The 27,103-nt window shown below is 46.8% G+C and overlaps 1 long non-coding RNA gene across 1 annotated transcript in view; it reads left to right on the forward strand.

Moving 5' to 3' along the window:
* The first annotated feature begins 344 nt into the window (after positions 1–344).
* The window catches only part of LOC147121004 (uncharacterized), a 504,333-nt gene continuing 477,574 nt past the window's right edge, over positions 345–27,103 (forward strand). Inside the window, exon 1 of the long non-coding RNA XR_015075372.1 lies at positions 345–957. This is a non-coding gene — a long non-coding RNA (uncharacterized LOC147121004). The remainder of the gene's footprint in view (positions 958–27,103) is intronic.

Here is a 27,103-nt window from a genome sequence, read left to right on the forward strand (position 1 = left end):
CTGCTTTGGGCTTTGAAGGTCACTGGTTCCATTTCAAGGAAATAAAAGATGTTGATTTTGCAGATCTCCGTGGCCAGAGACGGCAATGCTTGTTCCTATTCTTAAATGCATCTACGTTCCATATAGGACGATCTTAATGTCACGTCTTCTCATAAATTTATTTGTAATCCTTCAGAGTTGCCTGGATAAAATGTGTCATGATGGTGACCAGAAACAGGCCCACTGTTAGCTCTGATAGAGCACCTTAAATAACCCTCCCCATGCAGCTTGACAGTCGAACAGATAGCCAATCATAACTCAGGGTCAGGATGTCCTCCTCCTGTATGGACTGCCACACAGCAGCAGTTTACACGCAGTTCCCCAGTTAGGTCTCATTACAACTCTGTGTTAGGAAGGAAATTTGATTAACAGTTAAAGCATCTGGAAAGCTTAAAGCGAGTGCATTGTGAAAGGTAGAATTTCGGCCATTTCAAACAAAACTCGCAGAGGAAACAATCTGGACGCGTCACTGCAAAGGAGCCAGCAATGTTCCCGGTTGCTGAACCTGTAATCACAGTGGCTGAAGTAAGCAGCTTTCTGAGTTAATTGATTTCACCAGGGTGACAGTCTTGCCAGCAACCCATCAGGTGAATTATAACCGTTTTCTCAATTTATCATAGCTGTCGGTTGTTAATCAGCAAAGCTGTGACTTGTTAACCAGCCCAGTCTGCAGTTACACAGAACAAGGGAGCTGTGCAGTTCAATTTGTGCAATAAAACCTTGCAGCACATACTGTCAATAAAATAAAAATTTAAACTAAAAAAAAAAAATGACTGCCAGACTTCCAAATGCAGAGAGACGTGGATGTTTTTTGGGGGAGAACCAACCCTAAAGCCAGAAAACCAGAGCGAAGACAGCCTGTCAAAAAGGGGGAGTTGAATTGATCTCGAGGAAGCCAGGAATAGTAATGACCTTGTGGTGAGTCCATAACTGTATTTATTGCTCGCATCATGCTTATGCTTGTGAAATAAGAGAATTCAACTGGGTAATGTGGACAGAGAATCTAATGCTTCTGTCTAACAGTTGATAAAATCGTATTTTATAGTGGTGAGAATAGTTTGCAAAAAGAGGCTACTCGCATAAAATGAATGGAAAAAGAAGTGATGGGTTGTTACAGCTTCTGCTGCAAGTGCATTTTCTCATATACCGGTAAATGGCAGAGAAAAGCAGCTCTTTCACTATTGTAAAAATGTGTAGACATTTTTCCCTTCTTGTTTTGTTCCGTAATAATCAGACTTGGCATAAACTACATTTTTCACACTGCGGATCTGTCACAGTTTGAATGTGATTTTGGTTTTTTTCCCAAGAAAATTTGGTTTTTCGTATGCACAATAAAGTCTTCCAAGCATTGCCTTTATTATAAAAAAGGGCTGTATGTTTTTGGGTGCAAAGTTCCTGAAAGATCTGTGTAGTCGGGAGGGAGGGTAGGGGGAATAAAATGAATTTCATTGAAGTCTCCTAAAACCTATGTAAAACATTTCCCTGAGATATATCTCCACACCACCCCTCGCCGACTTTGTGCAGCGCCAAGGCCTCTGCGCAAAAACACAAGCACCCCATGAAATACATACGGTCCGATTTAAAACAGAAATATGCTCCACATCAGTTAGCATGAGTGTACTGAAAGGCACTGCACGTTAAACTGAAACCTGTGTTTAACTTCTCAGTGGAAACGCAAAGCTGTAATCTGGGCTTTATTTTAGCAGAAAACCATTAATGATTGTTGCATTAATCCATTAATTTAAGATAATAGATCTGTGTGGATGTACTCATAGAAGGAGGCCATTCGTCCCATCGTCCCTGTGCCATCTCTTTGAAAGAGCTATCCAGTTAATCCCACACACTTCCTCTATCCTCATAGCTCTGCAACTTTGTACCTTTCCAGTATGAAGCGAAGAAGTGCGAAGTGATACATTTTGGAAGGATGAATGAAGAGAGGCGATATAAACTAAATGGTACAATCCTAAAACAGGTGCGGGAAAGAGAGACCTGAAAGTTTGCGTACACAAATCTTTGAAGGTGGCAGGACAAGTTGAGAAGGCTGTTAAAAAAGCACACAAGATCCTTGGCTTTATAAATAGAGACCATAGAGTACAATAGCAAGGAAGTTATGCTAAACCTTTATACTTGTATATAAAGAACACCGTGTTGCTTACAGGTAATGTGGTAGGGTGCCAGCTATTGAGTAAATTACAGCTAGGCAGCCCATCGCAAGCTAACTTAAATCTGAGGTGAGCTTTTATCAATCAATTTTTCGGCGAACGACTATTCTTTATTTGATTTTTAAAAAATACCTTCGAGGTATTAGAAATTAAATCTGTGGAAATCTCTTTAATCCCATCCTTTGAACAATTCTGCAAAGTATTTTTGGCAGGAAGGAGGGATACCGGTTGACTATTGTAAAGGCCTTTGTTTATTAGTTAATCATGGCAGACAATCCTGTCACAACTATCATGTTTGATGAATGTCGAATGGAAATGCTGGGGATTTGGTGTGGAGCCTGTGACACAGGTGTGAGAAGCTGTTACACGGTTAATCCTTTGGTGTGTATTAATTATTAATAGAGTATTGCACAAAGGGATGCTCACACCCGACGGGCCTTTGCCTTGTGGACTGATGTTTGCTGCATTTTCACTTGTTGCTTCAAACGATCAAGAAATGTTGATTTTGTTTTGCTTTTGTTTCTAATATTGCGAGAACGTCCAAGTATTGCTGATGACACCGACTGAATTCAGTTTTTTTAAACTCAGTCGGGTTTTTATTTACATAAATAGATCAGTCTCTAATTTAAAAAAAATGAGATGAAGGTCGATTATTTTCAACAAGGGTTTTGTTTAATCACATTTCCAGGTGGTGCGCCATCCTTTGCCACTGGAAGAAAATTGCTCCCTGTATGTTTTACTTCCTTAACCTCAACACCTCGTGTAATTGAAAAGTCCATGAAAGCTGGTGTTAAACCTGTTTACCAATCTGCACCGTGCTCTTGCCAGTATCCCACTGGCATTCGCTGCAAATGCGTCAGTAAATTTGACGAGGCGACAAAATATTTTCACCAAAAATGAACGGAACACAAAAGTTGCGAGCGTCTGTCTGGGGAAAGCAATCCCTCCGCTGTTAAGTAGCATTTACCGTCCTCGGGAAACCTATTCGTTTATTTATTCAGTTGGAAGCTCCATTTTTTTTGTCAGTCTGAACGAACAAGATGCTGTCAGGTTGGGAAATGCAATGCAATTAGGAAAATGATTAAAGACGGTCTCATAACGCTTGCTGAATGAGATAAAGACACAGGAGTTTGATTTAAATCGATGTGCCCCCCCCCCCTTCCTTTTTTTGGTCAGATCAAATTTTCTGCCTCCTCCTGCAATTAGTTTCTAGATGTAACTATGTGGTCGGTAACTTTGTTTTTGTATAAAAACTTGTTGAAATGAAAATGGGGAGATTGTAGTCGATTTTTAAGTATTCATTTATGGGATGTGGGCGTTGCTAATTGCCCCTGAGAAGGTGGTGGTGAGTACAACTGAGTGGCTTGCTAGGCCATTTATGAGTCAACCACATTGCTATGGGTCTGGAGTCACATATAGGCCAGACCAGGTAAGGACAGCAGATTTCCTTTCCTAAAGGACATTAGTGAACCAGATGGATTTTTACAACAATCTGATATGTTTCGCTAGTCATTATTCCGGATTTATTTAATTAACTAAATTTAAATTCCCCAGCTGTCGTGGATGGGATTATGAACTCACGTCTCGATGGATCATTAGTCTAGGTCTCTGGATTACTAGCCCAGTGACATTACCACTATGCTATTGTTTCCTGGATTTACTTAAAGCAAATCCTGCTATGGTTGCTGTGAATGGCAACAATTGCCTCAAAAAAAGACAAATGCAACATAAATCGGACTGCTCGGATGCCCGACTATACACTCTCATATGTTGGGAAATGAATATACTGGACGCGCTTTCTGTGGTGACAACCTAAATCTTCCTTTTGCATTATGTGATATTGTCATAGTGGCGGTCATGGCTGTAATTAAAATGTGTGGTGGAGCCCATCAATGGGAAAGAATACTCACTCTCGATTTTATTTTAAAATGACATGAGCTTTTGGAAATGGATTACTGACTGTAACACACTGCCAGGCAATTCTATAAACCATTTGAACTTCACTTGAGTAGATTATAGCGGCACTGCCACAATACCCCGACTGAGTTCAGCCTCAATCAATGGCCATTTCCTCTGGAAGCTAGCTCTCAGACCAAAGATCTTGAGATGAAATGAAATGTCCATTTTTGGTTATCTCTTTTGAATCGATTTTCTTTTGAAAATTTCACAGAATCACAGATCACAGAAACCCCACAGTGCAGATAGAGGCCATTTCGGCCCATCGAGCCTGCACTGACACATATCCCACCCGATCCCCGTAAACCCTACACCAACACATATCCCACCCTATCCCTGTAACCCCACGTATTTAATCCCCCTAACACTAAGGGTCAATTTATCATAGCCAATCAACCTAACCCGCACATCTTTGGACTGTGGGAGGAAACCGGAGCACCCGGAGGAAACCCACGCAAACACGGGGAGAATGTGCAAACTCCACACAGACAGTCGCCCGAGGCCGGATTCGAACCCGGGTCTCTGGCGCTGTGAGGCAACAGTGCTAACCACTATGCCACCGTACGGATATATTTGAGGAAAGAATGCTCTTGGCAATGAGCTTCATGCACTCGGGGCAGGGGCAACAATCGATCATTCAGCTATCAAGAACAATAAGCCCAGCAAGAGTCTCTGTCAATTCATTTCAATGGAAGGAAAATCCAGCAGTGACCTCTGCACCCGAACACCCGTGAAGCTCTGAACCAGGGGCACAAATTTGTAAAAAGATGAACGGGGATTGTTAACCAGTTTCAGAGGTTCCTTGGCAAAGTATGGCCCGCTTGTGTTTGAATGGCAGTGGTGAACTGCGAAGGTTATGCACTGAACAGATTTTATTTGTGACAGATATTACATTTTCTAGCTTTGTGTAAAAGAAAGATGATGTAATAAAACTCACTACGCACTTGGTTTGAGTATAAAGCAAGGCTTTAATCAACTTGTTTCAGAACATGGAGGTCTAGTTGTACTTCACTAGTTCCTTGTCTTACAAAATGTCCCTGAAAAGCTGGCCCCACGCCCGAGTATTTATACTCCTTGGACGGCGCCACCAGCTGGCCGTCCAGTGTTATTTCACGAGTAGTTTCTTGATGAATGATGAGATTTATAACAAAAGACTTGCATTTATATAGCACCTTTCACAACCTCAGGACGTCCCAAAGCGCTTTACAGCCAATGAAGTGCTTTTGAAGTGTAGTCACTATTGTAATGCAGGAAAGATTACACGTTAGGTCATCTTTATAGTCATGATTAGAAATTTGTTAGAATTGGGCACAGAGGAAATTTTGCCCCAATGGAAAAATTCCAGAAATAATAATTGGCTTCCATTATGCCAATAAAGGTCACTCCATCCTTTAGATTTTACAAAAAACTGCTCAACAAAGCATCAGTTACAAGTAAAGGAGTTTGAACAATGACGCTTCCTTTGTATCAACTGGAGTTAGTTTAGCCAACTGATGACCTCCTGCTAAATATACTCAATATTGGGCGGTGGGGGGTAATATTCTGAGGATATGCTGGCAGAGAGCATGCCCGGTATGTACTGGTGGCAGGCAAGGATCCCCATCGCCACACATACTTGGAAAAATCCCTCCCATAGTAAACTATCTTCTATCTATTGCGCTTAAAACAAAGCCTGGGGAAGGGAGAAATCATCTGTGAGGAAGACATTAATGACAATCTAACTATTCTACATGACATTAAGACTATCACTGTGCATGGCTGAAAGAAATATACACCGTATAGTAATCCTTAGCCTCATAGAATATAATTACCTTGTCGACAGTTGTTCCCAATGCTACACTGATCTTCAGCAGGGTCAATGATGGGTATAAGCAATCAGCGAATCAGATAATTGAAAGAAATTATGCTGATGAGCATTATAAAAATTTGATCTATGAGAGTGAGTGTGTGACTGGTCCTACTGGTTACCATCTGACCAACTCTTGTTTTTCTTCCTTTGAATTTTTATCGATAATCTGCCACACCCTTTTGTTAAGTTCATTGTGCTACACAAATACTTCTCCCTGACGTAGTGTATAACCAACTCCTTCCAGGCCTCTGATGCTGTGTATCCGGAAGAAGAGCAGGGGAGTTCTCCCCGGTGTCCTGGCCAATATTTATCCCTCAACCAACAGCACTAAAACAGATAATCCGGTCATCATCACATTTGTGGGAGCTTGCTGTGCGCAAATTGGCTGCCGCGTTGCCTTCATTGGCTGTCAAGCGCTTTGGGATGTCTTGAGGCACCATATAAAAGCAAGTTCTTTCTTTCAACAAGTTCCCATTTCCAATCAGAGTACTCTACCAACAGGAATAGCGTAGAAAAGCAACAATACTAAATGAGTAAATGTATAGTACTTCTACAGTTGAATGATTTCCCTCTGAGAAGTCTAACTCTATACTGCGAAAGCAACATTGTTTTCCACTTATAGCATGGAGCTAGTGCAGGGCCTCCTAAATATTTCTGAAAGTTCTAAGTAGCTTCCAGGACATAGGAACACATGCATATTATATGAACTAGTAGGAATTAATCAGATTTTCATCAAGTGTCTCCCCAGTGTGTATTTTTTTTAAAATTTGTATGGACAGTTAAAGATGACCATAATTCTTTGTAACTGATTAGTAACAGGGTGATGGCGAGAGTTTGTGTACAAGCACAAAATGTTGTCTTCTGCGGTTGTTCTGAATCAGGAACAGAAAGTTGTTTTTACCTCTTTGATGCAATTGGGTAATGACTGTGACGCAGCACAGGGCAAACGGGATTGGGATCTTCAACAGCGTGAGGCCGTGACAAAAGGCGCCTAGTTGGTCTGTTTCTCAGTTAATTCAATAATACATCATTACGACCTTAAGAAGTAATACTGCATAATAATTTACTTAGAAAAAACTACATATACAGAAGACAGAGATCACATTTTGGGCTGGTTTTAACTTTTGGATCCACTGAATATTTGAGTTAATTGAACCTGGCGATAGCCATTGCCAGTAATGAATAGCAGCTGATCTGGAATATGTTCTTAGAAATACTAAAGAAGGAACTATAATCCACATTAGCTAAATCTCATTAGATCATCTAATGACTGTGTGAACTGCAGTTTTCTCTGTTTTCAATCTAAAATCAAAGACTTGCCTTTCATTCCACAGACACATAGAGCTGGGGATTACTAATCACTGCACTGCATTCCCATTTGGTAGACAATTAGGATCATTAAAGTGCATTCAACCGCTTAACTGTCGTTGACTTACCTAAAATCATATAATTTGAGAAAAATTGTCACTGTTTGAAAATTATTATTGATTATTAGTTTATATATGTGTGTGTACTGATTAAATGATTTAACAGAATCAAGTAACATCCCCTGTTTACATTGTTCAGATGCATCACACTGAATTTTGTATTGACCTCCCATCAAAATGAACATGATAGTATACTGGTATAGAAGCTTGGCACTCTTCTAGCTGTGGATTTCAAACTGGTACAGTACCAAGATCACGCCAACATATGCCTAGTCTGACACTGGGGTCAGTCTTTAGTTCTTTCCCATTTATTTCCAATTGATATGAGTCAGTAATATGCCATTAGCTGCACTTGTGTTCTCGCTCTGTTTCTGCCTCATTTGGTTTTCTAAATGCCTGAGGTCACCAGCCATGTGAACACTGGCAAGCTGAGATTGGTCCCAGATTGAAACTCCTGGTATCAAACGCGATACCAATATAAAAGGGGTATAGTTATTCAACAACTCCAGCAGTTTGCATTTTTAGCACTCCTCGTGTGCAGGCAGAGGTCTCAAAGGAGGAAAAAGAAGTCAACAACAAGCAGGAGAGAAAAAGGGAAAATGGATAAGGTCAGGATTGTGAAGGTATGGTAGAAGAGAAGAGATTTGGGGAGGTTTAGTAAGCAGGGAAGGAGATGGCAAGGAGAAGAGAACTAACACATTTAAGATGGCAGGAGCATGGCGGCTTAATGAGCAGCCACCAATATGGGATGCAAGAAACAGGAGCAGGGATTAGCCTGGTGTTAGAGGAACAAAGAGTACCTGTGGGGACATAAGCTGAGAGATCTTTAAGGTAAGGTGGGCAAGGCCATGGGCTGAGTTGATAGTGAGGAGGAGAGTTTTGTAGTTATTTCACAGAATAGGGAGCAGGTGGAGCTCAGGTAGGACCAGAGTAATGGAAGAGTGGGACTTTGTGTAGGCGAGGACATGGACCATGGTGTTTAGAATGATGTATACCTTGAGGCTAGGAGAACATTAGAGAAGTCAAGCAAATAAAGACATGGTGCGCTAGCAAAATACTGCAGATGCTGGAAATCCGAAATAACAACAGAAAATGCTGGAAAAACTCAGCAGGCCAGGCAACATCCGTGGAGAGAGAAACAGAGTCAATGTTTCAGGTCGAAACCCTTTGTCAAGACTGATAAAGCACAGGAAATGAAACAGATTAAAAGGCCAGGCTGGGAGAGAACAAAAGAGAAGTGAAGAGACATTAAGAGGCATTCAAACGAGACAAGATGGTGATAGGACTAGTGGAGACAAAAGATGGCTCTAGATTAGGTGTGAAATGCGCTGGAAGAATGGGAGACAGCTGCCATGTGGGAGAGAAAAAAAGGGGGGAGGGCCAAAACAAAGGTGTGGATAAAAAATATAAGTAAAAATGAATTGGGGGCCGAGGTTATGATCTGAAATTGTTGAACTCGATATTGAGTCCGGAAGGCTGCAAAGTGCCTAATCAGAAGATGAGGTGCTGTTCCTTGAGCTTATGCTGAGCTTCCGTAGAACAATGCAAGAGCCCGAGTATGGTGAGGTCCGAGTGGGAGTGGGGCAGTGAATTAAAATGACAGGTGACCGAAAGCTCGGGGTCATCCTTATGGACTGAACGGAGGTGTTCCGCAAAGCGGTCACCCAATCTGCATTTGGTCTCCCCAATGTAGAGACCACATCGTGAGCAGCTAATACAGTATACTAGATTGCAAGAAGTACAAGTAAATCGCTGTTTCACCTGGAAGGGGTGTTTGGGGCCCTGGATAGTGGGAAGGGGGGAGGTATAAGGGCAGGTATTGCATCTCCTGCGCTTGCACGGGAAGGTGCCGGGCGAAGGGGAAGGGGTGCTGGGGGTGATAGAGGAGTGGACTAGGGTGTCTCGGAGGGAGTGGTCCCTACGGAATGCTGAATGGGGAGGGGAGCGGAAGATGCGTTTGGTGGTGGGATCACGTTGGAGGTGGCGGAAATGGCGGAGGATGATCCGTTGAATGTGGAGGCTGGTGGGGTGAAAGGTGAGGACAAGGGGAACCCTATCGTGGTTCCGGGAGGGAGGGGCAGGGGTGAGGGCCGAAGTATGGGAGATAGAACGGACATGGTTGAGGGCCGTGTCAACCACGGTAGAGGGGAATCCTCGGTTGAGGAAAAAGGAAGGCATGTCGGAAGCACTGGTGTGGAAGGTGGCATCATCGGAGCAGATGCGGCGGAGACGGAGAAACTGGGAGAATGGAATAGAGTCCTTACAGGAGACGGGGTGGGAGGAAGTGTAGTCCAGGTAGCTGTGGGAGTCAGTGGGCTTGTAGTGAATATTGGTCGATAACCTATCCCCAGAGATGGAGACGGAGAAGTCGAGGAAGGGAAGGGAAGAGTTGGAGATGGACCATGTGAAGGTGAGAGAAGGGTGGAAATTGGAGGCAAAGTGAATGAAATTGTCTAGTTCAGGGCGAGAGCAGGGAACGGCACCGATACAGTCATCAATGTATCGGAAAAAGAGGCGAGGGAGGGGACCCAAGTAGGACTGGAACAAAGAGTGTTCCACATATCCCACAAAAAGGCAGGCATAGCTAGGACCCATGAGGTTACCCATAGCAACACCTTTGATTTGGTGGAAATGAGTGGAGTCAAAGGAGAAGTTGCTCAATGTGAGAACAAGTTCAGCCAGGTGCAGGAGGGTGGTGGTGGATGGGGACTGGTCGAGCCTCTGTTCAAGGAAGAAGCGGAGCGCCCTCAGGCCATCCTGGTGGGGAATGGAGGTGTAGAGTGATTGTATGTCCATGGTGAAAAGGAGGCGGTTGGGGCCAGGAAACTGGAAACTGTTAAAGTGGCGGAGGGCGTCCGAAGAGTCGCGGATGTAGGTGGGAAGAGATTGGACAAGGGGAGAAAAGATAGAGTTGAGATAGGAAGAGATAAGTTCCGTGGGGCAAGAACAGGCTGAAACAATGGGTCTACCAGGGCAGTCCTGTTTGTGGATCTTGGGGAGGAAGTAGAAGCGGGCTGTGCAGGGTTGGGGAACTATGAAGTTGGTGGCCGTGGGGGAAGATCTCCAGAGGAGATGAGGTCAGTGACAGTCTTGGAAACGGTGGTTTGATGTTCGGTAGTGGGGTCATGGTCCAGGTGGAGGTAGGAGGAGGTGTCGGAGAGTTAGCATTCAGCTTCCGCTAGGTAGAGGTCGGTTCGCCAAACAACAACAGCACCACCCTTGTCAGCAGGTTTAATGACAATGTCAGGGTTGGATCTGAGAGAATGGAGTGCTGCAAGTTCAGAGGGAGGTAGGTTGGAGTGAGTGAGGGGAGCCAGAGAAATGGAGACGGCCGATGTCACGGCGGCAGTTAGCGATGAAAAGATCTAGAGAGGGTAAGAGGCCAGGGGGAGGGGTCCAGGTAGAACGGGAATTCTGAAAGTGGGAGAAAGGGTCAGCCGTGCGGGGGGAAGGCTCCTGGCCAGAGAAGTGGGCACGGAGATGAAGGCGGCGGAAAAAGAGCTCAACATCGTGCCGAGCTCGAAATTCTTTGAGGTGGGTGCATAAGGGGATGAAGCTCAGGCCTTTGCTGAGGACTGATCGTTCGGGGCCAGAGAGGGGAAGGTCAGAGGGGATAAAGGCATGGCCTTGGGCTTTTAGGATTTTGAAAGGAATAGCTAGAGTAGATAGAGAGAAACTTTTTCCACTGGTGGGGGCATCTAGGACAAGGGGACATAACCTTAACATCAAAAGCCAGGCCATTCAGGAGAGAAGTTAGGAAACACTTCACGCAATGGGTGGTAGAAGTGTGGAACTCTCTCCCACAAAAAACTCGTTCAATTAATAATTTTAAATCTGAGATCGCTAGATTTTTGCTAACCAAGGGTGATAAGGGATATGGAGCCAATGCTGGTGGATGGAGTTAACATACAGATCAGCCATGATCTTATTGAATAGTGGAACAGGCTCAAGGGGCCGAATGGCCTCCTACTGTTCCTATGTTATCGGCGATGGGGGAAAGGTGAGACAGAGGCAGGCAATGTTGCGGTGTTGGAAGAGAATGAACTTTGCAATGGAGCCATGTTGGTTGTGCAGTGCACCAAGGGTCCCACACATCTTGACTCGGCCTGAGGTGACAGCTGGGGAAGTTGATGGAGTCAAGATGCGTGTCGGTGGTAGAGTGCGCCACAGAGGATGGCTCCACTTTTCCTAACACTAAGCCAGAGGAAATTTTGACTCATCCAGGTCCCGATGTCACCAAAAGATAAATATTGACCACACCCCACCACCATCCCCCCCTCAAAAAAAGCACAAGCACCCAAAATATATACTGAAACTTTCAAAAATAAATTCTGAGCCGCCCGAATAAGCGTTTAATCCCCAAAAAGCGGTCATGTAAAATAAATGCTGATACTCCCCAAAACTAAACACCAGAACCGGAAAGTCTAAATATGGTTACTTTTCCTAAAAGCGATTGGAACAAAAGAAAAGCATTAGTTAGTCCAATATTCTGGATCAGTAGCGATGGTAGAAAAGTAAGCTACTGTTGAGTATTTTTTTGATCTGAGGAGGAATCATGCTGCTGCTATGTGTTCGGTTTATTGCACATTGAGAACCTCTCTCATTGTGCTTTTTGGTTTTAACCATTACTAATAGTTATCAGAGCAGCATTGACATCTGTCTTAACGCAGATTCCTAACACTGAGGCCGATTTGGCAGAATCAATGTCCAGCCGATCATTTCCACTTGTTTACACAGTCTCAAAGTGCAACCAGGTGGCTTTGCATTAAATATTAATAACCGCCTTTTAAATACGCAAAATGTGTTTTCACGGCCTTGGAAGTGCTGGCAAAAAACATTGTTTACAGTTGAAAAGATGTGCTTCATAGAATGGAAAGAACAGCTCATTGTACCATTGATTAGATAGAAATGGTTTTTAAATATTCACTATCTGAGTTCGACATGTGTTTGATTAAAAGTCTATTTACAGCAAGAAATCCTATTCATACGTGATCAAGCTGAGGCAAATTGAATGCAATCTCTCATCAGTTATGCTTTCCTCCACCCCACCGCTCACCCCCCACCCCCTCCATCCATTTTGTATGATGCCTGGTGCTACCTTACCCAACCAAATGTATTCTGAGTTATAACTCCTGTTGTGGAAAAAATGTGAAGTCTGGAATCTGAGAATGTCCACAATTATGGACATATCTGTTAGAAGTCGGGGGGGGGGGGACGCAGATGGTGCACAGATGCGCTGCTCTTTATGCCCATGTGCCCATTGAGTTGTAAACTAACAAGAGATTTGAGTTGGTCAGTTTACATGAGGCTTGAATCCCAATGATTTGCAACCGGTTGTAAAACAACATCAAGAGACAAGAGTTATTGCTTTGAACCAAGATTAGAGTCAATTAAGGTAGATCTTCAGCTCATCAGCACTGGTACTGCAGGCACAGAACAGGCACAGGGAAATCAAAAAATTGGCAGAGCTGGCCTTAGGCATAAAATTAATGGACAGAAAATCCTGCAGGGCCCGCTGACCTCCCCACTATAATTTCTGAGATATGCTCCCAGTGCACTAGGAGCACTAATTCATAAAATCTACCCTTTCATCTCATACCATCATCATTAAGATTCCAGAATGTAGGCAGAAATATATCAATGACACCTGGCTCACTTTATTCAGCTTTTGCACTGGCATTACATTTTTTTTCCAACAAAGCTCATTTTGAATGAGTGCAACAACAACAGCAACAACAACTTGTATTTATATAGCGCCTTTGACATAGTAAAATGTTCCAAGGCGCTGCACAGGAGTATTTTAAGACAAAAAATTTGACACTGATCCACATAAGGATAAATTAGGGCAGGTGAGCAAAAGCTTGGTCAAAGAGGTAGGTTTTAAGGAGCGTCTTAAAGGAAGAAAGAAAGGTAGCGAGGTGGAGCGGTTTAGGCAGGGAATTCCAGAGCTTAGGGCCTAGGCAACAGAAGGCACGGCCACCAATGATTGAGCGATTATAATCAGGGATGCTCAAGAGGGCAGAAGCTTTGGATAGTCAAGGGAAGCTTTGGATAGTTTTTATTTGATGCAATGCTTACAGTACCTTTTCATTCCTTTGTTTTTATTAGAGATATAGGCCTATAAATTCAGCCTCGCAGTGCCCGTTTTTCAGGCACTAACTGGCCTGCTAAGCTCCAACACGGCTGCAGGAAGCACATGCACATTTCTGGTCGGAAATGGGGAAGAAAAAAATATCGGTATCCTTTACCCACGGCTGCAGCCAACGTTAGTCTCTTTGTATATAAGGGGCAGAACACCTGTTTGAGGCCCCTTCTTCAAGATTGTTTTGTCCTGAGGATGTCGGCTGCACTCAGGGAAATTATGTCTTGGGATCGCCTGCGAGCTAAAAAGTAAATTTTTCACATTTGCTTACTTGAATGTCAAGCCCAGAGTAGCAAGAGTGCTCCTCCCGACCCCACATTTAACCAAGGCGTGCCGCTGCTTCCGAACCGTCCACTGATTGCCGCCACTCCTGACCGCCCGGCCTCCTCTCCCGACCCCCTATTCTCACCTCGTTTCCCGGCCCCCTCGATCCTTGGCCCCTGCGCTTACTGGGCCTGACCCCATTCCTGGCAAGCCCCCACCTTCTGAAATTCCCTCCCTAAATCGTTCCGCCTCTCCCAACTCCCGCTCCTCTTTTAAGGCCTCCCTCGAGTGTTAGATCCATGTATCTTGATGTGGTGTCCTTCAATAATTAGACAAGAGACTGCAGGGAACAATCAACAGGTGTTTACTGGATGAGGGTTACTCTAAAACTAACTGTACAGATCCCTACTCAGGGTTTATATACAGGTGTGGTCACTGCTGGTACTACAGTATACAGGAGCTGTAAAAAGTAGTTCTCCCCTTAAAGGTACATACATTACATTTCCTCCCCTTTTAGATTAACAGTACCATAACATTCATTTAACAATTAAATATCAACTAATTACAATTAACACTTTTAACATGCAACATTAACTGAAAATAGTCTATTTATAAATTCAGTCTTTGGGGAGGCTTCCTGATCCTTTCTGGATAGCGCCTTTCCTGAGTGTCTTGCTGTTGGTGCGGAGGCGATTCTGGCCCCCTGTCGTCGGTTGGTTCATCCGCTTCCGATGCTACTGTTTCTGGGGTAGATGCTACCTGTATGTTGGGTTCATCACCATGTATGTATGGGCGAGACATGGGGTTGGCTCGTTCCTGTGACTCTAGGATCGGGTCAACATGGCGTCTCACAATGTTCTCCCCAACATCCACTGTGTACATTAGTGGCCCCTGCCGTGTGCATATTGTTCCTGGTTGCCATTTGTCTGTTCGGTAGTCGCGGGCCAAGACTGGTTGCCCTACATTGAAGCTCCTTGTCGGCTTCTCATTGATGTGCTGGAATTGCTTATTCTCAACATCTCTTCGTACATTTGGTCTGAGCAAATCCAGACGAGATCTCAACCTTCGGTTAAAGAACATCATGGCCGGGGTCTGGTTGGTGACTGCATGTGTCGCATTTCTGTAGGCTAACAGGAAATTGTCCACCTTATGCTGCAGTGGAATTTCGTCATCGCACATGGCCCTTACTGCTTTTTTAAAGGTTTGTACGAACCTCTCAGCCAATCCATTTGTGGCTGGATGATACGGGGCGGCTGTGTAATGCCTTACCCCATTCCTTTTGCTAAATCTTCGAAACTCTTCGGACACAAACTGTGGTCCGTTATCAGAGCAAATCTGCTCTGGCAAGCCGTTCCTGGCAAATATGGTCCGTAGGACTGCAATAGTTTTCTCCGTGGTGGTGGAGGACATTTTGATCACCTCAGGCCATTTCGAGTGCGCATCCACGGCTATTAAAAACATTGAGTCCATGAATGGACCAGCAAAATCAATATGCACCCATTGCCATGGAGATGAGGGCCACTCCCATGGGTGTAGAGGGGCATGTGGTGGTGCATTTTGGACCTTCTGGCATCCTGAGCAGCTCTTTGTCAGGTCCTCGATTTGCTGATCGATCCCTGGCCACCACACATAAGCCCTAGCAAGGCTTTTCATTTTCACCCCTCCCAGATGACCTTCGTGAAGCTCATTGAGCACTCTCTCCCTTAACTTGGGTGGAATTACCACTCGGGATCCACACATCGAGGTCCCCTGGCATACTGACAGCTGTTCTCTTCTGGATGAGAATGCTGGCAACAGTGAGTCGTCATGTGTTGGCCATCCCTTCACCGTCAAGTCATATACCTGAGACAGTGTCGGGTCATTTTGGGTCTCCTTCTCTATACCAGCGTTAGTTACTGGCAAGCGTTCAATTATAGTCGAATGAAATATTTCGACAGGGTCCACTGCTGGTGCTTCCTCCGCAGTAGGCAGTGGCAGGCGTGATAGCCCATCAGCGTTTCCATGCTGTTTCATGCCCTTATACTCGATTTCATATTGGTTCGCCCCTAGAAAAAGGGACCATCTTTGTAGCCGTTGCACAGTCATCACCGGAACGCCCTTCTTTGGATTAAAGATGGAGACAAGTGGTTGGTGGTCAGTCAGCAAGGTGAACTTCTGCCCGTGCAGATAGTGATTGAACTTTTTCACTCCCCACACTAGGCTGAGGGCCTCCCTGTCAATCTGGGTGTAGTTACGCTCGGCTGAGGTTAGTGACCGAGACGCAAAGGCTACTGGCCTCTCCGAGCCGTCCGGGAATTTGTGCGACAGCACCACTCCAATGCCATAGGGTGATGCATCACATGCCAACCGAATTGGTAGTGCTGGGTTGAAATGAGCCAACACCTCTTTTGATGTGATCAATGCTTTGCTCTTCTGGAAAGCTCGTTTACATTCGTCACTCCACTTCCATGGTACCACCGTTTGCAGTAGGGTGTTCAGTGGGTGTAGAACTGTAGACAAATTTGGCAAGAACTTATGGTAGTAGTTCACCAGCCCGAGGAACGACCTCAGTTGTGAAACATTTTCCGGTGCTGGAGCCTTGACTACTGCCTCAATCTTTTCAGGGGACTTATGTAACCCCTCTTCATCAATAACGTGGCTACAATACAAGATCTGCTTCTGGAAAAACTCGCACTTGTGGCGATTAGCTCGGAGCCCATATTCCTTCAATCTAGCGAGCACCTGCTCCAGGTTGGCGAAGTGATCACTGTCATTTTCGCCCGTGACCAGGATGTCGTCCAAATAACACTGGGTCCCTGGAATCCCTTGCAGGACTTGATCCATTGCCCTTTGCTAAATAGCCGGAGCTGATGCTACCCGGAACACCAGCCGGTTGTATTGGTAGAGAGCTTTATGAGTGTTGATCGTGAGGTACTGTTTTGAGGCTTCTTCTACCTCCATTTGCAGGTATGCCTGGGCCAGATCAATCTTAGTGAAGCGTTTCCCTCCAGATAGCGAGGCGAAAATATCTTCAATCCGCGGAAGCGGATATTGTACAGTGTGAAGGACTGGGTTCACTGTCACCTTAAAGTCCCCACAGATGCGAACCTTCTTTGGTTCCCCAGGCGTATTACTCAACGACCTCTTCATTACAGGAACGATGGGTGTAGCCCACTCGCTCCAGTCCACTTTGGTCAGTACTGCTGAACGTTCCAAACCTTCCAGCTCTGCTTCGACGGCTGGGCGGATCGCATAAGGTACCGGTCTGGCCTTAAAATACTTTGGGCTTGCATTTTCCTCTATTTTGATCGTCGCTGTTATGCCTTTTAGTGTTCCGAGTCCCTGCTGGAACACTTCTTGTGCGTCAGTTAGCATTTTTGACAGTCATCCAGGTGTTACGTCGTCATCCTTTTTGGCATCTACAGTCAGTGCTTGTATGGAATGCCAATCTAGCTGTATCTTCTGGATCCATTCACGTCCTAGTAGTGGTGATCCTCCATCTGGCAATACATATAGGTCAATTTTTGGTGTTTCCTTGCCGTTATATATAACGTTCACCATTATTTTTCCTTTGTGGTAGACTTTTTGCCCCGTGTACGTCTTCAAGACAATCTCTGTATCTCTCAAGGGTATATGTGAGAATAGCCGCTTATAGTCCCTTCGGTTTATGACTGTTAGGGCTGATCCTGTGTCCAATTCCATTTTCACTTGGACTCCGTCTACCTTGAGCGTGACCCAGATAGTCTGGTAATCCTCCATTTTGATTACATTATGTAGTTTCAGACAACCCAGCTCCTTGCTTCCGGAGTCTGTATCACTTTTCTGTTCGTCTGAACTACTCTCCGTTACCTTATGTACCTTCTTGTACTTCTCCTGTGGAGATTTCTTGCTGCTGGTTTTCTTTCCCAACCTGCAGACTCTTGCTATGTGTCCTACTTTTCCACACTGTCTGCACACTTTGTCCTTGAGCCAACAGTCCTTATGGTCGTGTGTTGTTCTGCTGCAGCGATAGCACTTCACTGTTCTGTATGACATTTCATTTGTGCCATATTCTTGCGGTCTCCATTGTATCTCTGCAGCGCCCCGTGCTGCTGCTTCATGTGATACTGCCATGCTGAAAGCCTTGTCCAGCGTAAGATCCTTTTCTGATAGAAGCCGTTTCTGGGTTCCTTCACTTTGAAGCCCACACACAAACTTGTCCCTTAAAGTATCTGCTAGTCCCGTTCCAAACTGGCAGTGTTTCGATAGCTTGCGCAGTTCCGTTAAATACTCAGCATTACTTTCATCTTTATGCTGGTTCCTTTTGTGAAACTTAAATCTTTCTGCTGTCAGCAGCGGTGTGGGGTTTAAGTGGTCCTGTAGGATTGACACTATGATTTCAAAATCCTTTTCCACTGGCTTCTCTGGGGTTACTAGGTTTCGCAGTAAGCCATACATTTTTGCACCCATTGAATTCAACAATACCAGCGCTTTCCTGTCATCTGGCACTTCATTCGCCTTGCAGTACACTTCTATGCATTCGACATATGTCGTCCAATCTTCGACTTCATTGTCGAATGCTATGACACTGCCACTCTTCGGCATCCCTGGGTGTGGTTAGACTGGCTCAAAATGGTGTCTCCCGCGCTCTCCCTTCTTCCCCGCTGCGGCTTAAAATGGCGTCTCCCACGCTTTCCTTCCTTCCCCGCTGACGCTGCTCGGCCCTTGAACACCGGCTGCTCTCTGCACGCCTCTCTCTCCCGTTGACGCTGCTCGGCCCTTGAACACCGGCTGCGCTCTGCTCCCTCTCGTTGACGCTGCTCGGTCCTGAATACCGGCTGCGCCCTGTGCGCTCTACCCTCTCTCTCCCCCCCGTCGACGCTGCTCGGCCTTTTCCTGTGCCGTCGGTCGGCTCTAGCCGCCGCTGTCCGGGAAGGGTCTGCGCAGTACCTGTTGCCAGCCCATTTCGCTGGACCACCGTGACCGGAGAACCAAGCCTGGCTCTCGACAGCCTCCCCTGCGATGCTCAAATCTCCGCTGGATGACTGGGGGGTTTCCCGTGGTCGACGCCCGTGCTTCTGGACTTGGCTTTCTTCTTTCACTGTTCTCCAGGAGCGAATCCCTGGGAGGTGATGCAGAGTTGCAGGTAGGTTTGAATCTTCTCGCCGCCAATGTTAGATCCGTGTATCTTGATGTGGTGCCCTTCAATAATTAGACAAGAGACTGCAGGGAACAATCAACAGGTGTTTACTGGATGAGGGTTACTCTAAAACTAACTGTACAGATCCCTACTCAGGGTTTATATACAGGTGTGGTCACTGCCGGTACTACAGTATACAGGAGCTGTAAAAAGTAGTTCTCCCCTTAAAGGTACATACATTACATCGAGGACACAAATTGCATAGTTGAGCCTGATTCTGTCCTCAGCCGATGGCCACTCCCTGCCGAGGTCACTGGATAGTTGGCCACGGGCTGCTTTTCCTGCTCCTTGGTGCTGAGTGTGATGAAATATTCCATTCATCACTCATCAGTATTTCTCTGCCTGTGACTGTGGTTGGTTTCAGTTTCATTTCCATTGTATTGTACTGTGTGTAGGGCTCCGCCCATACCTGGCTCCTATGTAAGCTGGCCCAGCCTGCAGCACATCCAGTACGGCAGACCTCTGGATGGAAGATACATTCTCCTCTGTGTGTTACCTTCTAAGTCAATAAAAGCCTTGTTTTGTTTCGCTAACATCGAGTCTCGGATTTATTGAGGCACATCAATTTTATTGACTTAATTTTCAACACAATGGATCAACTCTTGAAACCCGAACGTTTGGATTTGGACCAGCATGCTTCGGACGCATCGGCACGCTTCGGACACTGGTTTATGTGTATGGAATTCTTCCTGGACAATTCCGCAGCCGTCAAAGACGCTACGGACGCTGCGAGTATGAAACTCGGAATTCTGCGGAATTGGGTAAGCCACCGGGTTTACCCCCTCATCCAAGACGCCGACACGTACCCGGCCGCCTGCGACATCTTAAAGGTGCATTACCAGCAGCCTACGAATGAGGTGTATGCTAGGCATCTGCTCGCTACTCGCGCACAGCGACCTGGGGAATCGGTGGAGGAGTTCCTAGGCACCCTGAAAACGCTTGTCAAAGACTGCAAGTGCCAAGATGTAAAAGCCGCAGTGTACACTGACGAGCTTGTTCGCGATGCCTTTATCACAGGCCTCAGCTCCACTTACATCCGGCAGAGACTGCTGGAAAAAACGGGATTGGACCTGAAACAGGCTGCGGACACAGCACGATGCCTGGATGTGGCCCAGAGAAACTCGGACGCCTACTCTTCAGCCCGCGCCGTCCACGCCGCCACGTATGCACCAAGGGCGCCGCCATCTTGGAAGGCATCTTCCCCGCCTGGCAGCCCGACACCGTCGGGGCCCCGCTCTCCCCACAGAAGCCCTATGACAGCCGCGACGCGTCGGGGACCCAACTGCTGCTTCTGCGGGCAGCCGAAGCACACCAGAAACCTGTGCCCGGCGAAAGGCACCACCTGCTTTAAGTGCGGTAAGAAGGGGCACTTCGGGAAGGTGTGCAGAGGGAACCCCGCCGGAAAACCCGCCACCGCTGCGTGTGCGCCGTGGGAGCGGCCATCTTGGACGCCATCTTGCCCGACCTCGTGGGGTCCGCCATCTTGTGAGCAGACAGCGTGGACGCCATCTTGTCTCGATCAGGGCCCTACAGTGGCATCGGTCACAGTGGACCAGACCAGGCCGCACCCGCTATCCAAATCAATGGTGGACATCGAGGTAAACGGGTGCAGGGTTAAATGTTTAATTGACAGTGGAAGCACGGAGAGTTTTATCCACCCTGAACTGGTACAACAACTCTCCCTAAAAGTGGTCCCTACTCGGGGTACCATCTCTATGGCTGATAAAACCCAGACATCGACCATTATGGGTTACTGCACGGTACAATTGTCCATTAACGGAACTGTATACGATAATTTTAAAGTATTAATCATGAAGAATCTATGTGCGAGCGTGATCTTGGGCCTGGATTTCCAGTGCTACCACCAAAGCATCACGCTCAATTACGGTGGGTCCCAGCCGCCCCTCACAGTGTGCGGTCTGGCTACCCTGAAGGTAAAGCCGCCTTCGCTATTCGCGAACCTTACCCCTAACTGCCGGCCAATAGCGACCAAAAGCAGGAGGTACAGCTGGGAGGACAGGCGGTTTATCGCGACCGAGGTAGACAGGCTCCTGAAAGAGCGCATTATTGAACGCAGCAATAGCCCGTGGCGCGCCCAAGTGGTGGTGGTAAGGGGTAGCGAGAAGAAACGGATGGTGATCGACTATAGCCAAACGATCAACAGGTACACCCAACTAGACGCCTATCCGCTACCCCGCATATCAGAAATGGTGAACCAAATCGCCCAATACCGGGTGTTCTCCACCATCGACCTCAAGTCAGCGTACCACCAGCTCCCTATCAGACCAGAGGACCGCCCGTACACCGCCTTCGAGGCGAACGGACGCCTCTACCAATTCCTCAGAGTCCCCTTTGGGGTGACGAATGGGGCCTCGGTCTTCCAGAGGGAGATGGACCGCATGGTCGATGACCACCACTTGCAGGCAACCTTCCCCTACCTCGACAACGTCACCATCTGCGGTCACGACCAGCAGGATCACGACTCGAACCTCGAGAGGTTCCTGAAAACTGCACAAAAACTCAACCTCACTTAAACGAGGACAAGTGCGTTTACAACACCACGCGCCTCTGCATACTAGGCAGCGTGGTGGAGAATGGGGAAATCGGACCAGACCCCGACCGATTGCGCCCCCTACGGGAGCTGCCCCTGCCCAACACTCCCAAAGCCCTGAAAAGGTGCCTGGGGTTATTTTCTTATTATTCCCAATGGGTCCCCAACTACTCCGACAAAGCCCGCCCCCTCTTGAAAGCATCCTCTTTTCCGCTCTCTGCTGAGGCCCATGCCGCCTTCAAAAGCATTAAGCAGGATATTGAGCGGGCCATGCTACAGGCAGTGGACGAGAACACTCCCTTTCAAGTGGAAAGTGATGCGTCTGACTTTGCCTTGGCGGCCACCCTCAACCAGGCGGGGCGGCCCGTAGCTTTCTTCTCGAGGACCCTCCAAGGGCCCGAGATCAGACACTCCTCCGTAGAAAAGGAGGGCCAAGCCATCGTGGAGGCAGTGCGCCACTGGCGCCACTACCTAGCCGGCAAACGCTTCACCCTACTTACCGACCAGCGGTCGGTAGCGTTTATGTTCAATAATAAACAGAGGGGGAAGATTAAAAATGATAAGATTCTTAGGTGGCGGATCGAGCTCTCCACCTTCGATTATGACATCATTTACCGGCCAGGGGCCCTTAACGAACCCCCCGACGCCCTCTCACGAGGGATGTGTGCCAGCGCCACCGGGGATCGGCTACAGACCCTCCACAATGACCTCTGCCACCCAGGGGTCACGCGGTTGTTCCACTTCATAAAGTCCCGCAACTTACCCTACTCGATTGAGGAAGTTCGGTCCCTGACCAGGAACTGTCGCACTTGCGCTGAGTGCAAGCCTCGGTTCTACCGCCCAGATAGAGCCCACTTAATCAAAGCTACACGGCCCTTTGAGCGGCTCAGCTTAGATTTCAAGGGCCCCCTCCCGTCCGTCGACCGCAATGTTTACTTCCTGAACATTGTGGACGAATACTCTCGTTTCCCATTCGCCTTCCCCTGCCCAGACATGACCAGCGCCACGGTCATTAAATGCCTCAACAGCCTGTTCTGCCTGTTCGGTATGCCGAGCTACATCCATACGGATAGGGGGGTGTCCTTCATGAGTGAAGAGCTACGCCAGTACATGCTGTCCAGGGGGATCGCCATGAGCCGTACCACCAGCTACAACCCCCGGGGTAACGGTCAAGTGGAGCGAGAGAACGGGACAGTATGGAAAGCAGTCACTCTAGCTCTAAGGACCAAAGGCCTCCCTATCTCCCGCTGGCAGGAAGTCCTCCCAGATGTGCTCCATTCGATACGGTCGCTATTGTGTACTGCCACTAATGCCACGCCTCACGAGCGAATGTTTGTCTTTCCCCGGAAATCCACCTCAGGCGTATCCATGCCGTCATGGCTCTCCACCCCAGGTCCGGTATTCATGCGAAGGCATGTGAGGGGCCACAAGACGGACCCTCTCGTGGAGTCAGTGCACCTACTCCACGCCAACCCCCAATACGCGTATGTCCGGCACGCCGACGGAAGGGAGGACACCGTGTCCATAAAAGACGTCGCCCCAGCCGGTAACGACAACAACCACGACAACAGCAGCAACAACGACCACAGCAACTCTTACCCACCCACTACTCTTTCATCACCCCTGGAAGAACATCGACCAATGGTACCCCCACCAACTACCCCTTCAACAACCCTGGCGGCACCCCCGGCAGAGACCCAGGAGGCCACCGGGGACACCCAGCCGACACCCGCGGCACCACAACAGCCACGTCGGTCGCAGAGGACTAGCAAACCCCCGAACAGACTAAATCTATAGAAGGGGTGAATGTGATGAAATATTCCATTCATCACTCATCAGTGTTTCTCTGCCTGTGACTGTGGTTGGTTTCAGTTTCATTTCCATTGTATTGTACTGTGTGTAGGGCTCCGCCCATACCTGGCTCCTATGTAAGCTGGCCCAGCCTGCAGCACATCCAGTACGGCAGACCTCTGGATGGAAGATACATTCTCCTCTGTGTGTTACCTTCTAAGTCAATAAAAGCCTTGTTTTGTTTCGCTAACATCGAGTCTCGGATTTATTGAGGCACATCACTGAGGCCAACTGTAAAGCCCCTCTAACAAAGCCCTGGCTGAGATTAGCTAACTGAGAACCAAACTCGGTATCAAACGTGGGTCGCTCCTGAAGTGTTTGGCTCAGCTACTCACCAGGTAAACTCACTGAGCCATCGGAAGAGTATATTTCATGGAGAGCCTCGTGATGATGGAGAGTTGACGTGACCTGCCAGCCACCTCTTGCTGCTGCCATGACTTTCTGTGAATGTATGACCCATGAGGCAGGGCCAGCTCCTGAGTGGCATCCCATTAACCCAGAGACAGACAGTTGGGGTTGGTTTGTGGAGGAATCTGTCTACAGGTTCTGGACTCCTGCTGCGATTAGAAACAGGGTATCGGGACAATTCAGTGACCTTCACGTTTCACTTGTACATTAATTCAGCATCACACATTATTAGGCTCATTAACTCCTCTAATCAGATCCACTAATGATGTCATCAGCATCCACCAGATCAATCAAAATACTTTCAACTGATCAGTAAAAAAAGGTAGAAAGGCAAAAGGATGTTTACCTTAATAGTTTTTAAGTAAATGATCATTTAAGAGGGGTTCCTCTAGCGAAACCTGTGACAAGCTTCAGGGATTCTCTTCCCCTTCAATATGGTCATTTTAGAAACATAGAAGATAGGAGCAGGAGTAGGCCATTCGGCCCTTCGAGCCTGCTCCGCCATTCAATGAGATCATGGCTGATCATCCAAACCCTAGCACCCGGTCCCTACACCGACAACCATCCCACACAAGCCCTATTCCCGTAGCCCCACGTATTTAATCCCCCCTAACACTAAGGGCCAATTTTTTTTTTTTTATCATGGCCAAACAACCTAACCCACACATCTTTGGACTGTGGGAGGAAACCGGAGCACCCGGAGGAAACCCACGCAAACACGGGGAGAATGTGCAAACTCCACACAGACAGTCACCCGAGGCCGGATTTGAACCCGGGTCCCTGGTGCTGTGAAGCAACAGTGCTAACCACTATGCCACCGTACTACATTTTCTTTCAATGTACTGTTAACACATACCTTCCAAGGCACTGATGGTGGCCAATCTGGGCACTGATCCATCTGTAAAGACAGGACATATTTTTCATATCTACCTGATATCTCGCAGTAGCCAAGAAGAAGCTGTGTCCCATATGGAAGTACTCAGGTCTGCAGTCAGCAGCATGCTTCAAGGTCATAACCTTTAACCTACTTCATATGTGATTTAATTTGTTTGTTAAACATGACCGGTTTCCATTTTCTTTTGAGCTAAGTTCCAATAGATATGTCGGAACGTAAATGACTATCAGCTGTGGCTCAGTTGGTAGCACACTTGCCTCTGAGTCAGAAGGTTGTGGGTTCAAATCCCACTCCAGAGACTTGAGCACATAAAAAGCTAGGCTGACACTCCAGTGCAATGCTGAGGGAGTGCTGCGTTGTTGCAGGTGCTGTCTTTCAGATGAAACGTTAAACCGAGGCCCTATCTGCTCTCTCGGGACGTAAAAGATCTCATGGCACTATTTCGAAGAAGAGTTATCCCTGGTGTCCTGGCCAATATTTATCCCTCAATCCAACATAACAAAAACAGATTATCTGGTCATTCTCACATTGCTGTTTGTGGGACCTTGCTGTGTGCAAATTGGCTGCCGCGTTTCCCACATTACAACAGTGACTAAGAAGGCAAATGGTATGCTGGCCGTCATAGCGAGAGGATTTGAGTACAGGAGCAAGGATGTCTTGCTGCAGTTGTACAGGGCCTTGGTGAGACCACACCTTGAGTATTGTGTGCAGTTTTGGTTGCCTTATTTGAGGAAGGATGTTCTTGCCACGGAGGGAGTGCAGCGAAGATTCACCAGACTGATACCTGGGATGGCAGGAATGACGATTGAGGAGAGATTGGGTCAATTAGGCTTCTATTTGCTAGAGTTTAGAGGAATGAGAGGGGATCTCATTGAAACTTATAAAATTCTAACAGGACTAGACAGACTAGATGCAGGAAGGCTATTCCCAATGGTGGGGGAGTCCAGAACCAGGGGTCACAGTCTAAGGATAAGGGGTAGGCCATTTAGGACTGAGATGAGGAGGAATTTCTTCACCCAGAGAGTGGTGAACCTGTGGAATTCTCTACCACAGAAGACAGTTGAGGCCAATTCATTAAATATATTCAAGAAGGAGTTAGATATATTTCTTAAGGCTAAAGGGATCAAGGGATATGGGGAGAAAGCAGGGACAGGGTACTGAATTTGGATGATCAGCCATGATCGCATTGAATGGCAGAGCAGGCTCGAGGGGCCGAATGGCCTACTCCTGCTCCTATCTTCTATGTTTCTATGACTCTACTTCATTGGCTGTAAAGTGCTTTGAGACATCCAGTGGTTGTGAAAGGTGCTATAGAAATGCAAGTCTTTCTTTCTGTGGGTGGTGACCAGGCGATGGCCACTGGTCACTGCCTACAACAATAATTCTGCCAGAGTTCTAATTCCAAATTAAGTTCTTCATCCTCATAAGACAACCTTCAGTTTGAATCATAAACAATTATACTGGGATGTGAGATTTATGCTTATTGTTATCCAGCTGGTCCAGTGTTGTAGGTGCTTAAGATACTCTGCTGCTGAGAACAAAACTTTGCTTTGAGTCCTTGAACTCCGTCTACACAGAATAAGTCCCTGAACTTTAAGGAGAGGAGCTTTTCCACACATGCAGAACAGCAGGTACGATAGCCTAGTGTTTGTGGTACTGCACTCGCAGTGCCTGAGGTTGTGATGTGAAGCCCCACCATGGCAAGTTGTGAAAGTGAACTCCATAAATCTAGGTAGCTGCCAGATTGGCAGAAAAATCTATTGGTTCACAAATGTCCTTCAAGGAAGGGAACCTGTCACTGCTACACATGACTACAGTCCCATGTGGTTCACTCTGAATGCCCTAGGGATGCGCAGTAAATACTGCCTTGTCAATGCTGCCCATTTCCTGACAGCAAAATTAACAAACAAGATGAATAACACTGCATTGTTTTTTCAGTGAGCAGTTTGGAGTTTGGAAGCTCTTAACTGATTCCATTGGGACGGGGAATGATTGATTTGTGTATCTGTGCATATGTGTGTGGAAATAACAAAAAACATTTGGGATAATTGAGAGAACCTGAATTCATATAATGTCTTATCAGGGCCTCAGGACATCCCAAAGTATAACCAATGGCTTTCTTTTGGAAGGACAGTTACTGTTAAGTAGGCAAACGTAGCGGCAAATTTGCACAAAACCAGGTCTCACAAACAGCGAGCGGATGGACGACCAGTTAATCTCTTTCTGGTAGTGTTGGTTGTCACTTTAATTCTCCGCTCCACTCCCACTCTGACCTCCCTGTCCTCAGCCTCTTGCACTGTTCCAAGGAAGCTCAACGCGAGCTCGAGGAACAGCACCTCATCTTTCGATTAGGCCCTTTACAGCCTTCTGGACTCAACATTGAGTTCAACAATTTCAGACT

The sequence above is a fragment of the Somniosus microcephalus genome, chromosome 3, assembly GCF_052327205.1.
Source record: "Somniosus microcephalus isolate GS21.2 chromosome 3, FLI_Smic_1.0, whole genome shotgun sequence".
NCBI classification, from domain to species: Eukaryota; Metazoa; Chordata; class Chondrichthyes; order Squaliformes; family Somniosidae; genus Somniosus; species Somniosus microcephalus.